The sequence below is a fragment of the Anastrepha obliqua genome, chromosome 1, assembly GCF_027943255.1.
Source record: "Anastrepha obliqua isolate idAnaObli1 chromosome 1, idAnaObli1_1.0, whole genome shotgun sequence".
Classification (NCBI taxonomy): Eukaryota; Metazoa; Arthropoda; class Insecta; order Diptera; family Tephritidae; genus Anastrepha; species Anastrepha obliqua.
In genome coordinates, this window is record NC_072892.1 from 32,877,568 (window position 1) to 32,891,427 (window position 13,860).

Below are 13,860 nucleotides of genomic sequence, written 5' to 3' on the forward strand. Positions count from 1 at the left end.
TCCTAACCACACCGACTTTTGTGACTCGGTGAATACATGCCTAGACAACTCTAATACAATCCATTTTCCATCCCGAGAGGACTGGGAAAACGATGTTATAAATAATGAAAACTGATGGCTCAAAACTCAATGATCAAGTGGAGGTGGTGTATATTTTGAAACTATGGGCAACAATCTACCCTTTCGCTTGAGTAGTCTTTGCAGCGAATTCCAGGCCGAAATCTTGGCACTCGCAGTGATCTTTTTGGTGCTAAGTAAAAGTGTAGTCACAGTTAGATAAATCTTCACTACCCTCCCCTACTTAAATTAAGTAGGAAAGATTTAAGAATCGTGGTAGGTGTCCTATCCGAGTATTGTCTTATAGGAAGGCACGCCAGTAGATGAAGCACCATCCAGTGGTTATTGCAGAAGCTGTCAGGATATTGAAGATGAAGAGACAGGCGAGCGCCTTGTATGCGGGTGCATGGCTCCGAGTAGAATATGGAATGAGATTGCTCGGTCTCGCTTCTCGCTTTTCTGCACAACATTGGGGATGTTGCGAATCTCAAACTAGTTAGCTTTTTAAGGGCCACACAATGGTTTAAAGAGAACCAAGTAGAGTAGGATAGTTCCGGTTGTATCACAAGGGGCTTCTAACTGGCCTTGGTGCGTCGAAGGACGGTTGTCCTTCACCTAAGCTAAACGAGTGTTCAATTCAATAAAAATATAATGGTGTTTGGCGCTTCATGATTTTTGTCTAAAGGCATTTGCAAAATAAACAAAGAATTAAAAAATGTTTTTCTGAATTTTTAATGATTTTGGTACAAAGGCAAGTCTCAATTACTTTTGAATTATATTATTTTTCAAACAAATTATTTATTTATTAGATTATTCAATTAATATACCATTTGCAATTTTTTGTTTTCGAATTGTTCATATACAAGGTGGCGCAAAATTAATCACTCTATCGGAAGATTTATAATTTTTGCAAATGTCGTTGTCAATGATTTTGAGCACTTGTGAACCAAACAACTGCGGTTTATAAACAGACAAGCAATAGATTAGGCACAGGGGAAAAGAAATATTTCGTAAAAAAGTTATTGAAAAACAAAATTGGATGATTAATTGCGCCAAATGTCTCTCATTTTATATAACCTCCCAGTTGGTTTATAAGGGGCAGGTAAGGAATCTTTCTGAATCGATATGCTCGAAACTAGTCAAATTTCCTGCCGGGCACATATACACATCCGTATGCACGAGTGTACACATACATGCCATTAGTATTTATTGCTGGCTTAAACTGAACTATTCAGGTTATGAGCTAAACTTATTTATAATTTGTAACTATGACTAAACGAATTTTATTATCTTGAAGATGTGAAAAAACTAATCGAAGTAAATTAATAATTAAAGGCACTCCACTCTCATATATGGATCAAAGCGAGCCAAGTGTACCCGCCTAAAAACTTCATCGCTTCGATTTCGATGAAATCTGGTGAAGATGCTCTACTATACATAGAAAAGCAAGTACAGAGGGGTGCAAGAAGATATAGAGATACTGCTGATATAGAGTTTGGAGGCTACAGTTTTTGGTTTGCTTTGATAGTGGGTTTTCTTTGGATTGTAAGGCAAATATGTTTCAGTCTAAGAGAAAAGAAAATAAATGTTTTCTAAAGAGTTTTTTCCGAACTTTACGATACAAAATGTAACAAACTAAAATTAGTAAATTTTTTAAATTAAATTAATTAATAAATTAAAAATAAGAAATAAAATAAAATAATAAATTAAATTTAATAAATTTAATGCGAAATCAAATGAGTGGCCACACTGGTGACAGTGCAAGTGAAAGCTTTACCGCTTGCGATATAAAATAATATAATTAAAAATTATTGGAAAAAAATTTCTCATATAAAAAAATTATAACATCAGAAATATTGGATTAAAAAAAAATTAAACTAACCTTTATTTTTCTTTTATGTGATATTTTTCCCCTAAAGTTAAAAAAACTTGTTAATGTAAAATTTTTTTTTGTGATTATGAAATTTTTTTTAATTAATTAAAATTTTTTTTGAGTTTTCTATTTCCGATGTTTTAATTAAATTTTTTTTTTTTAACTTTTCTATTTCCGATCTCTTAATTGTGCTCAAATTTTTTGTTATAAAATTAATAAAGGTTTTTTTTTTATTTCAAATTGTTTTCTTAAAGTTTTCCAAAAGTGTAAATACGAAATGTTTCTCCAAAAATTAAAATAATATATAATAATTTTATTAGGTGCGCAACTAAGGTCCCGCTGTTTGTCAATAGATGCCGCCAGAAGTGTGTGCAGGTCGATTCTAGCATAACCTAAACGTCATAAACCGAGCTTAGACATATTAGTCCGGGAGCCAGGGGTCGATTTTGGACTGCGTTTTTGTACCGTTAAATTCTTGACTATACTTGTGATTTAGCTTTCATGAATAACGAAAGTGAACGTCAGCTGGCACACCCGCGGTGGGTGTGATTGTGGGAGGGTACCAAACGTGTCAAAAAAAAATTTCCAGCAACTCATTTAATACCGGCTGAATTTTTTTTTGTATATTGTTGACATTTAGTAGAATAAAAGAAAAACAGTCAAGCTTAGACGCATGCTAAACAAACTGCTTCGACACATTAGTGAGTTTGTTCTGGTATCATATAGATACTTTTGGTTTTGTGAAAATGTCTTATTTTGTGCCGAATAATCGTCATTTGCGGGAAGTGTTAATTTTCCTCTTTCGTTCGAAAAAATACGGCGGCTGAAGCGCATCGAGAGCTACAAAAAGTTTGTGGAGATGCTGCTTTAAGTGAAACAACGTGCCGAGATTGGATCCGTCGCTTCAAAGACGGTGATTTTAATGTTGACGACCGTCCGCGTGAAGGAAGACCAAAAGCCTTCGAAGACGCTGAATTGGAGGCATTGCTCAATGATGATCCGTGTCAAACGCAAGAAGAACTTGCTTCAATATTAGGTGTTACCCGCCAATCCATTCAGAAACAGGGGACTTGGGTTCGGTATGAGTTAAAACCAAGGGATGTTGAATGTCGTTTTTTCGCTTGTGAACAACTGTTCCAGCGGCAAAAAAGGAAGGAGTTTCCTTATCGCATCGTGACGGGTGATGAAAAATGGATTCATAACAGCAGTTCAAAGAAAAGAAAGTCATCGGGACTGCTCGGTCATGCTTCTACGTCCGAATATTGACGCTGCGAAGGTTATGCTAAGTATTTGGTGGGAAAAAGTTGATTCTATTTATTATGAACTGTTAAAACCAAGTGAAACCATTACTGGATCGGTAAAGGTCTTCAATTGATGCGATTGAGCCGAGCACTACGCGAGAAGCGGCCGCAATACGCGGATAGGCATGGAAAGTGATTCTACAGTATGACAAGGCTCGGCCTCACGTTGCCAAGCCCGTTAAAACTTACCTGGAAACACTGAAATGGAAAATCCTACCCCACGCGCCATATTCTCCAGATATTGCGCCATCCGATTATCACCTGTTCCGATCGATGGCACATGGTCTAGCTGACCAGCAGTTCCATCATATGAAGACTTCAAAAAATGGTTTGATCCGTGGATAGCCTCAAGAGATGAACAGTTTTACCACGACGGTATACGAGATCTACCAGAAAAATGGAAAAAGTAGTAGCCAGCGATGGGCAATACTTTCAATAATTCACTTGTAACCATTTTTTCAGAATAAAGTTGTATTTTCAGCGAAAGAAACAGCGAGAACTTAGTTGCGCACCTAGTAATTAATTTTTTTTTTTAACTTTAATATTAATCATGTTTAAATTCTGCTCAAGCCGTAGCATGGAAATTTTTTGTTTTAACATTAATACAATTTTTTTTTAATTTGAAATTTTTTTCCAAAAAATATTTCAAACTTTTTTTTTTAAATATATATTCTTTTAAAAATATGACTAACTTATTATAGAAAGAGTCATACATTTTTATGAAGAGAAACTCGAGTGAATTTAGCTCTTGAACTCACTTTCCGCCACGTCACAGAAACTGAAAACGAAAAAATAATAAAAAAAAATCTCGAAGTTTAATTAAAAAATACATAAAAAAATTGTATACTTCGTCATAGTGAAAAGATTTTTAGAGGTATGACCAAAATCAAAACCTTATCCGGCTCTTAGAGGATTTGAAAGAATCGGCTAATTGGCTGACGCAACATAGCCAAACCTAGTTGGAACACCGGTATATATAGGGTGGGTCATGTAAAATTTGCTTTTTGAATCGGTTATGAAAAAAAAGCTAATCAATATTTTTTCAAACTTTGTTTTTTATTTTGAAGATTGAACATTGTCATTTATGAATGAAAACTAATATCGTTCAAATGACTGCCACGACTGGCTTTACAGTAGGCCATTCGATCAACCCAATTTTTAAGCACATTTTCGATTGTTTGGGCTCCAATTTCATGAATGGCAATTTCGATTTCGTGTTTTAAAGCATCAATCGCCTCTAGATGGTTCGCATAGCATTTGTCCTTAACGGCTCCGTACAATAGTCCAACGGGCTTAAATCACAGCTCCGAGGCGGCCAATTGATATCGGAATTTGGTGATTATTCGGTTTTCAAAAATGGTAACCAAAAGTTCGAGTGTAAGTTTGGCAGTGTGACAAGTTGCACCGTCCTGTTGAAACCAAATGTCGTCCATGTCGTCCTCTTCAATTTTTGGAGACAACTCGTTGAGCATGTCACGGTAACGCTCGCCATTTACTGTAACCGCGGCTCCTCGCTCATTTTCGAAAAAAATGGCCCGATGATGCCTCCAGACCAAAAACTGCACCAAACAGTGACTCGTTGTGGACGCATTTGCTTCTCTACAGTAACGTGTGGATTTTCTGAGCCCTAAATCCGACAATTTTGCTTATTGACGTAGCCACCGATGTGAAAATTAGAAAAGAAGAAGAAGACTCACAACTTTGGAAATAGGTTTTCAATATTTCCCAATTTTGTTCAAGCGTATAGCGTCCCATTTGGTAAATGTCAAATCTTAAAGTAAATTATGAAAACATTTGACATGTCTTTTGTGTTACCATTCCCAAAAAAATAGGTGGTTCAAAAAGCAAACGCTATATGGCCCACCCTGTATAATGTTAAATTTTAAAATTTGAGGTTTAATGCTATTCTCGATAAGATTCAATTACAATGAATGTGGAATACCAACTAATAATAGCCACTCACTTTTTCTGCTCACTTACACACATACATAGTATGCACAAACATATGTAAATATATATCTACCTATTGGTATTCTCGATATTCAGTACATTTCCTTGATTTCGTGAGGTGTTTGATTGCAAAGAATTTCGAAATGAACTTATTTGGTTTTACTTATTAGCTAGGACTGACAATCGCTCCGCGTTTTGTTAACTTAAAAATGTACTGCATAATGTAGCATGTACCAGCGTCGATAATGTGGTTTCCGTAGTGTAGTGGTTATCACGTGTGCTTCACACGCACAAGGTCCTCAGTTCGACCCTGGGCGGAAACAAATGAAATAATTTTTATTTTTCGATTTTCTTCACTTTTCATATTATAAAATTAATATCTAAAAATAAAAAATTAATAAATTATCTATTGACAAAGCACAAATTAATATTGTATTAATATTTTATGAATGAATATTTAAAAAAAATATAAAACGCTAACTTTTTTTACAAAATACCAAGCTTTGAAAACACAAAGCTTTGCGTCTCTTGTTTCCGCCCAGGTTCGAACTGAGGACCTTGTGCGTGTGAAGCACACGTGATAACCACTACACTACGGAAACCTATGATTAATAATTGTCCAACCACATTCTTCACCACACATAGACATCAATCAATATTGTCCACGCTTTTTGTTTTAGGTCAATGGTGGATTAGGCTCCAAAAAAGAAACAAAAAAAAGTTAGGTACTCATAGCAACAATCAAAATTTTACATAACAGAAATTTGAATTATCTAATGAATAGAAACGCAACTGAGCTGAGTGCCGGTAATTGTATCTGCACGTACATATTTGAAATGCTCTTTCCATAGCTAGTTGAATGCGAGAGTGGAGAAGAGAAAGCGCGTTATTGTTAATCAAATTTATACAAATTTGAAAATAATAAATATTTTTATTTATACACCGATCAACAACCATACGAAAGAAAATTTCGTCATACGCCAATCGTATAAGTTGAATCGCATTGAAAACAACGAATGCAAACGAATTTATTTTTAATTCAGAATAGTTTTCAAGTTCAAAAAATCTTTGAATCGTATTCCGTACTATTGAAAAATTTCACAAATACAAATAAAATATAACAGTGGATCCGACTTTGTTTTTATATACGAGTTCTAGAGAAAGTGATGGGCATGAAAAATAGTGCGGAGGCAGCTAAGAGTGAGGAGCAATTCTTTGGCAGATTCCTGAACCGATTCCGCCTGACCAAAAAGGCATTTGAATTTGTTCTGCAGCAAATAAATTTAACGAAATCAGAACCAAGACACCAGCGGTGTCTTCAGTGATACAATTGGCAACCACACTTTCACTTTTGGCTAGCGTTGGGTACCAGCACAGTTTTGGTAGCAACTATTTGAGCAGAATGGGCCAGAGCACTGTTTCGCAGATGACATCCCACATCCCGAAAGAAATGGAAACGAAGTTATGCTCGCAGTTAATACGATTTGCACCAAAAGATTCGCTTAGTTGCAAGGAGTGATTTGTCGTACCTTCACCTTGACCGGTACTCGGCAGTTTATTTTTTGCCAAGCTAGGCCTGTTAGCCATCTGCTATGACACCTTTTTGAGTGGGGTTGAGTTTATTAAAATTCGCCCTGTAATAAATGTATTACAAAAACCATATTTAAGAATATATTTTTACAATTCTTTGGTTAAATTCGAAAGTTTACGAGCGGCTGTTGGTGTTCGAATGACAGTTCAGCACTCGTTCACATATGTCAGGATACGAATCCAAACTATGCATTTTTCAGTGAGGAGTGGTACGTTCACTGACTTGATAATTCCAGCCCAGTTCTTTCTGTTTAACTCGTACTAATCCTCTAAAACGAACCAAATCTAAAAGTACCGACCGAATAAAGCCAAACTTACGGTTATTTATGGGTTTATTTATAAAAACGGAAAAAAAGTTGTGCCAGCATTTTAATCAGCTGTTTCTTTGAGGCTTAGTTATCAATGAGCAGCAGATCTTTAATCAGTTGTTTATTTTGTTAATTGTGATAGGTTTATTTTTCAAAGTATTTTTGAATAGTTACGTTTATGTTTCAAAATGTACACTTATAAAGCTCAAAATGGGTTATCGAACCATAAGAAAAATGGAAAAGTACGACACTATTAAACGGTTGTAAATATTTGAAGCATTTGGAAAATAAATAAAAGAAATGTATTTAATTCTAAAAAAAAGTAATTGTAGTGATTCACTCAAAAACGGGCTAATATTGATTAGCAATTCTGTGGAAGGTAAAGAGTAATGTACCAGCGGGCTGAAGTTGAAAGATATTTTAATAAAACCTATATACCATAAATACTAAGCAAAGAAAATTGGAGGATTTTTTCAATACCGACCCAATTTAGATACTAAAAAGTAAATTCAAGAATTTGTCAATACTAAATCAATATAAATACTCAGCAAAATAAACTGAGCTTTTAATAATGTTACGCGTTACATGTGTGGTCTCAAAAGATATGACTACATTTCTCTGTGGAAAAAACCAAAGTTCTAGGTTGCAGCATTTTTGTTTATCTGGCGCCTAGAAATTTTATATTTATGCATTCAAAATTCCCAAATATCTTTACGAGAAATTGTGATTGATGAGATGAAATAGTCCTCAAAGTCTGATTGCCCTCAAATTTTCCTAATTGCCTTCAACATGGCTATTCTTCATTAGTGTTGTGAAGCCTTAGCACTCAATTCCTGAATCTGTCAAAGTATGATAGGTAGGAGTCTAACCTAGCGTTCAAGCGGTTGTCCTGTGGGACACACTCAGGCTCATAGCCCATTGTGATGCCGCGTGGGGAGCTAGTCCCAATCTCTCCTAAAACCAGTGTGTGCTTTTCAAAAATTTTAAAATATCTCTGATTTCTGTAGAACTGAGATATTCCAACTCATTAAAAAATTGTCTACCCAGAATAGTAAACCTGCGTCTGTATAGAGCAGGACAGTGGCACAGTAGGTGCGAGATTGTCTCTTCCTCGTCTTCATCTAGACAACTTTACAGAAATCATGTGTTTGCACACCCATCCTTTGGGAGTGTCTACTTATTAGACAGTGTCACGTTATGACTGAGATCAATGAGCTAAGACTGGGTTTATTTTGGATTAGCAGAGATTCTATGCGTTTAGCATTTAGAGTCGGCTACAGTTGTTGCCATCTTTCGTTTGCTCGTAGCTTACATGTTTGTAAGGATATGTCTATGTCATTGTCTATGTACTCATCGGTCAACTTGGTGCCGAGTCTCGCTAGTTCATCGGCTCTACAGTTACCCTCAATGTCGCGATGGCCAGGAACCTATATTATCCTTAGGCGAAATGGCTCAGCCACCTCGTTAAGAGACCTTAGAGGTTGTCGACTGCTTTGTGAGGGATTTTATCGCCGCCTGGCTGTCAGTGAAAATGTAGAAGTAATTTCCAGATATCACTGTAGCAGTGTCGCGGCTTTTATTATTGCCATCAGTGCAGCCTGAAAGACACTACAGTAGTCGGGGAGCCGAAAACTAAAGGAGATCCCCAGATGTTCGGAATATACACCTCCGCCCACCCTGCTCGGTAGGAGTAACTGCAAAGGGCTAATGTATGATTACTTTAATTCTATTAAATGGTTGTAATCAAACTATTGCCATTTCAATGTCTCTCTAATTTCTACTATTAATCCTCATCTTGTATGTTCCTATTTATGGTCTCACTATTCCTATATTTATCTCTATCTGGGCCACTAAACACCATTTTAAGTGGGTAAACGGACTGGGAAACGGGAATACATAGCCTATCCCTCCCAATTGTCATCCTCACCTTCAAGCGGCACCTTCACTGTTCTCCAAAACTAACGGGGTTCTAGCGATCTTGCATAGGCGGTATAACCTTACCATTCTTAGACAGAGGAAATGCTTCCACAACACACAAAACTGAGTTTCTGTCTGAAGGATTAGTTGACAACCCCAGCAGCAGAATCGGATGCAGTGGGCTAAGCACCCACCGGTCCGAAAACAACCAGATTGTCGAAACCACAACGATAGAGAGATGTGGCCTATATCTTATTTTAGTTAGTTTCAACTTTGCTTTGTGTGAAAATGCTTGATTTTGGATTTTTTAACTTCCAATCAGTTGATGTATTATAAAAGATAAAAAAGTCTTACAGGTACAGTCTCATTTCCAATAAAAAATAAATAAAATAAATGAAAATAAATTGGAGGATTTTTTCATTACTAAATAAATATAAAAAGTTCATCCTTCGTGCAAATACAAATTTCGCTTAAAACAAACCGATTTCCCCAGCCTTTTGGAGTATGTTTTAAGCGGGAAGTACTGTATATTGATTTTTTTACGGTGGAGCAATAATAATTGTAAAGATCTTTCGTGCAGGTAATGCAGTTCGTATTCGGCTAGCATTGACACACAAGTTTCCGTAGTGTAGTGGTTATCACGTGTGCTTCACACGCACAAGGTCCTCAGTTCGAACCTGGGCGGAAACAAGCGAAAATGTGTTTATTTTGTCTTTTTTTTGAAAGGTGATAATGTTTTTCTTTTTTTTAATAATTGAAATGGCTAAATTAAAATATGTAACGCTGTTATTTAAAATTAGCGCCATTTTACATCTTAGAATCGCAGTTCTTTATAGGTGGCGTTAATCTAGATTACCGACTTAATTAGGAACAATTTCAGGAATTAAGAGCAAATAGTGCAGATTGACAAATAGACTTAATTCGCATAGCATTACCGAAAAATGACAGTTGATATCTATTATGAATGAAAAATCATGAAACTTTTAAAGAGAAGAACAAGAAACACTGGATGCAATGTTAGTTTGCACCAACACGTTCAAAATTATTTTACATTTATTATTTTGATATTTCGGAGCAATTTGTGAAATATCAATTTGAGATTTATTTTTAAATAAATAAATATTTCTTAGTATGAGCGTAGCGGGTTTGTTTGCGCATTTGTTGTCTGCGGTTCATTTTTACTGACAAAACATCCAATAAAGAAAGCAGCGATTCACTAAACCGCTTAACAACCGGCTGCCACAGTACAATTTAAGTCAAAATTAACTGCGCCAGTGATTTATGATGTCACATAGTCTATAATAATACTCCGAGAAGCTTATTAAAATCCTATGCAAAATCTTTTTGAGAAATTAAAAAACAGTTTTTTTTTTACTTTTTTAAATAAAATTTCTTCAATATTTTTGTATAATACTAACTCATTGCAACACAATTTTACTAAGTCTCTACGAGGATTTTTTATTTATTTTATTATTTAACTTTTTTTGGAGCAAAATGTATTACTAAGTATTAAAATCTAATTTTATCAGTTTCCGTAGTGTAGCGGTTATCACGTGTGCTTCACACGCACAAGGTCCTCAGTTCGAACCTGGGCGGAAACAAGCGGAAATGTGTTCAAACACTTTTTTTTTTGCACCTTAGTAGTAGCACATAGACACTTTACAGTAATTTGTGTACCCTGCATGTTCAGCACTGTACGACAGACGGTCATTGAAGAGGGGCACTGCTCAATTGCTTCACGACGCCTTCTAAGACATCCGCCTGGTACACTTTTGCCCTGGTCTTAACCCCTTTTTCGTAAGACGCTTCCCACCAAACCATTACAGAGGCTGGATATTGGCCACGCTTATCACTTGGAACAACATTTTTTACGTCTTTAGAAGTTTAAGGGGGAGGTTAGGAGGCCGAAATTTTGGTGTTTTTCGAGAATTTTTTGAACAAGGAAGGAATAATCAGAAATTTTTTAAACATGGAGGGTATTTTTTTCATATTTTTAAGTACACTTTACAATTCGTTCAAACCATTTCCACCGGAAATAGTGGCGTTAGAGCGTGTTGTCCATGGACGATCGCCATCCGAGTATCTTGCTGGTGGGCATTCTTGAAGTTGCAATTTTTCTCCGTAATCAACAACAATTTTTTTTTCGTTAACAACTTTTTTTTCTAAGAATATGAACCTAATTGTGATAAAATAATATTGAAAATTGCATATCTTTGAGGCGCTTGAACACAATGTAATTTTTTCATACCATAATTTTTCATCTATTTTGCTTAACCCTAGAATCGTAATATACGTAAATTTTACGTGTATGTCGCAAAAACAAGTCAGTTACACTTTACCTTTTGGCGCTATCGCTACGACCTCTTGGCAGTGCTTCCTTTATTTTATTGTTGCATTAACAAGTGAATCATAAATCAGTTGTTACTTCGCGTTTAGCTATAATCGTTCTTTAAAAAAAAGTGTGCACGTAAATTTTACGTGGTCTTAGCATTAACGTATAAATTTTTGTACGTAAGTTTTACGTGGTCTTGTTATTAGCGTATAAATATTTGTAAATGAAATTTATGTTCCGTGCGGTTTTCAGGAGAAATAAAAGAAAATAATGGAAAACTCAAGTCGTTGCCTTGCGGATGCAGAAATAGAAGCCCTCCTGGACAGTATTGACAGCGATGTAAGCTTTACTGAGGACAACCTTGAAGAGGAAGTTGATTTTGACAGTGACGATAGTTTGGAGGATCCAGACTACTCTCCTGAATTCCAGGAAAATACTTTTGAAGAGGAATTGATGAAAGCCGTGGAGTCCGCTCAAAATATGGCATCTGAAAAAAAAATAAAGGTCTCTCGGCAAAAAATCAGATGTCAGCACCAACTGTGCACCTACAACTAAATGACATTGAAGATGTATCCAGTTCTAATCCACTTTTGGGAAGGAATGGTCATGTTTGGAGTAGCAATCCAATGTATCGTAGTAGCGGAAGAACAATGGCTATGAATGTTGTTTATATTCGACCAGGTAAATATTATTAAAAGCGGATGTTTTTAAACACTGTTATTAAAATAAAACATAAACTAGGTCCATATCCATTTTTTTATAATTCACTTTAAGAAACATAAAACTTTGTATTTTCAATAAATAAAATCAAAACAGAAGATATATAAGTTTCTGTTGAACATTTATTTTAAATTTTTGTGTTGTACGTAAAATTTACGTATATTAGCATTAACGTAGGGTAAAACTATCTTACGATTCTAGGGTTAAAAAAATATTTTGAATGGTAATATAATCCCAGAATCAGGTTCATATAAATGAGAATTGAATAAAGAATACTCCGAAAAAAATGTATAACGATTGGTCGATAACTTTTTGAGCTAGAGTGCCCACCAGTTGAAAAAAAGTGGTTTCGAGAAAAACGTCGTTCTAACTAACGCGCGCTACGGTGCGGAACCGACGGGCAGTCACTTAAGTGTTCATAGAATCGGGAATAATTCACACACATATTCCTGAGTAGTTATACTAACAATTTATGTAATAAAAAAAGTCGATGTTTTGATAAGTCTAAAGTGGTTCCCCCTTTAAAATTATTAAAAGCCCCCTTTGCTTATTAAAAACTTCTTCCACAGTGAACATTTTCTCATCTGTGAAAAGAATATTTTCATGGCCGTTGACCGCGTGCTACCGTAAAAGCTGCTTGCATCTGTCGAGTCGAATTTTCTCCAAGCGCGCTGTCAAAAGATGACCAGTTGAGCGATGGAAGACTTTCATGTGGCGATCATCTCTAATTAGTCTTGACATGGATCTGGTCGATATATTCATTTCCCTGGACATGATTTTTTTTTTCTAAGGGGATTTCGGCAAATTCTTTCTCGAACGACTTTTATGGCTGCACTAGTTCGAACTACGCGAGGAGAACCACTTCTTTTTCAATCTGTTACTTCAAACGTTTGGGAAAAACGATAGATGGCACGTTAAACAAACCTTCGCGAAATATTAGGATTTCTTCAGCAATTCGTGAATCTCACTTGCACTTTTACCACACTTAAGTAATGCAATCACTGCAATACGATTTTCCTTAGCTCTCCACTCCATAGTTAACGAGCGAAATTTGCCGCGAAACTGAGTATAATTTATGAGTATGTAGATAATGCATACGAACAAAAGCAAAAATAACGGATCTTTTTTCTGCGAATTCATTCTCCCGTATACATTTAAAACACAGTGCGACATCAAAAATCAAACCGCACCGGACCTTTTTTTTCTGAAAATATACCTATTCAATAGCAAAACCCTCGCTGTGTTTTTAAAAGTTAGCTCGATTTTTTTTTTTATAGCGTTTTGAAGTTTTCTATTTTCATGAGATTTTGGAGTTTTACCTGTACGCTAAATTTGACTTATAAATCGACCTTTGTTTGATTTAATCGATTTATTTTGTCATAGCTTGATGCAGAAATTTCGTACATGTACAAATAAACTTATTTTGAGAAGAACCTATATCTCAATACGGAATTTTGAATACCAAAGTTTCGAAAAATTGTATGTTTTTACCATTTTTTACTGTAATTATGAAAATAATTAAAATTTCTCACTATTTCTTCTAGCAAAAATGTTGCAAAATGTACTAAAAAAGTCATTTATAAGATAAAAACATAAAACTGAACTTTAAGTTTGTTATTTTCTAAAAAAATAAATTTTTAACAAGATTTTTCTTCATAAAAATAATTTTTTTTATACTCTGCTGGTCTGACGTTGATGGTTCGGGAACATATTCGGAATGTATATCAAATAATGATGGCTGTGTCATAACAGAAAAAGATTCACTTAAAGCAACAAAATTGGGACATTTTGGCACTGGAATATTTTCATTAC

The 13,860-nt window shown here is 35.3% G+C and overlaps 4 non-coding genes across 4 annotated transcripts; 3 read left to right on the top strand and 1 right to left on the bottom strand.

Annotated features, from left to right (window-relative positions):
- Window positions 1-5,431: 5,431 nt before the first annotated feature.
- Window positions 5,432-5,504, top strand: Trnav-cac (transfer RNA valine (anticodon CAC)). Its single transcript has one exon. It is a non-coding gene; the product is annotated as a tRNA-Val (tRNA).
- A 206-nt stretch (window positions 5,505-5,710) lies between these two features.
- Trnav-cac (transfer RNA valine (anticodon CAC)) lies at window positions 5,711-5,783 on the bottom strand. Its single transcript has one exon. It is a non-coding gene; the product is annotated as a tRNA-Val (tRNA).
- Window positions 5,784-9,613: 3,830 nt separating this feature from the next.
- Trnav-cac (transfer RNA valine (anticodon CAC)) lies at window positions 9,614-9,686 on the top strand. The gene has a single exon. It is a non-coding gene; the product is annotated as a tRNA-Val (tRNA).
- Window positions 9,687-10,524: 838 nt separating this feature from the next.
- Trnav-cac (transfer RNA valine (anticodon CAC)) lies at window positions 10,525-10,597 on the top strand. Its single transcript has one exon. It is a non-coding gene; the product is annotated as a tRNA-Val (tRNA).
- The last annotated feature ends 3,263 nt before the right edge of the window (window positions 10,598-13,860 follow it).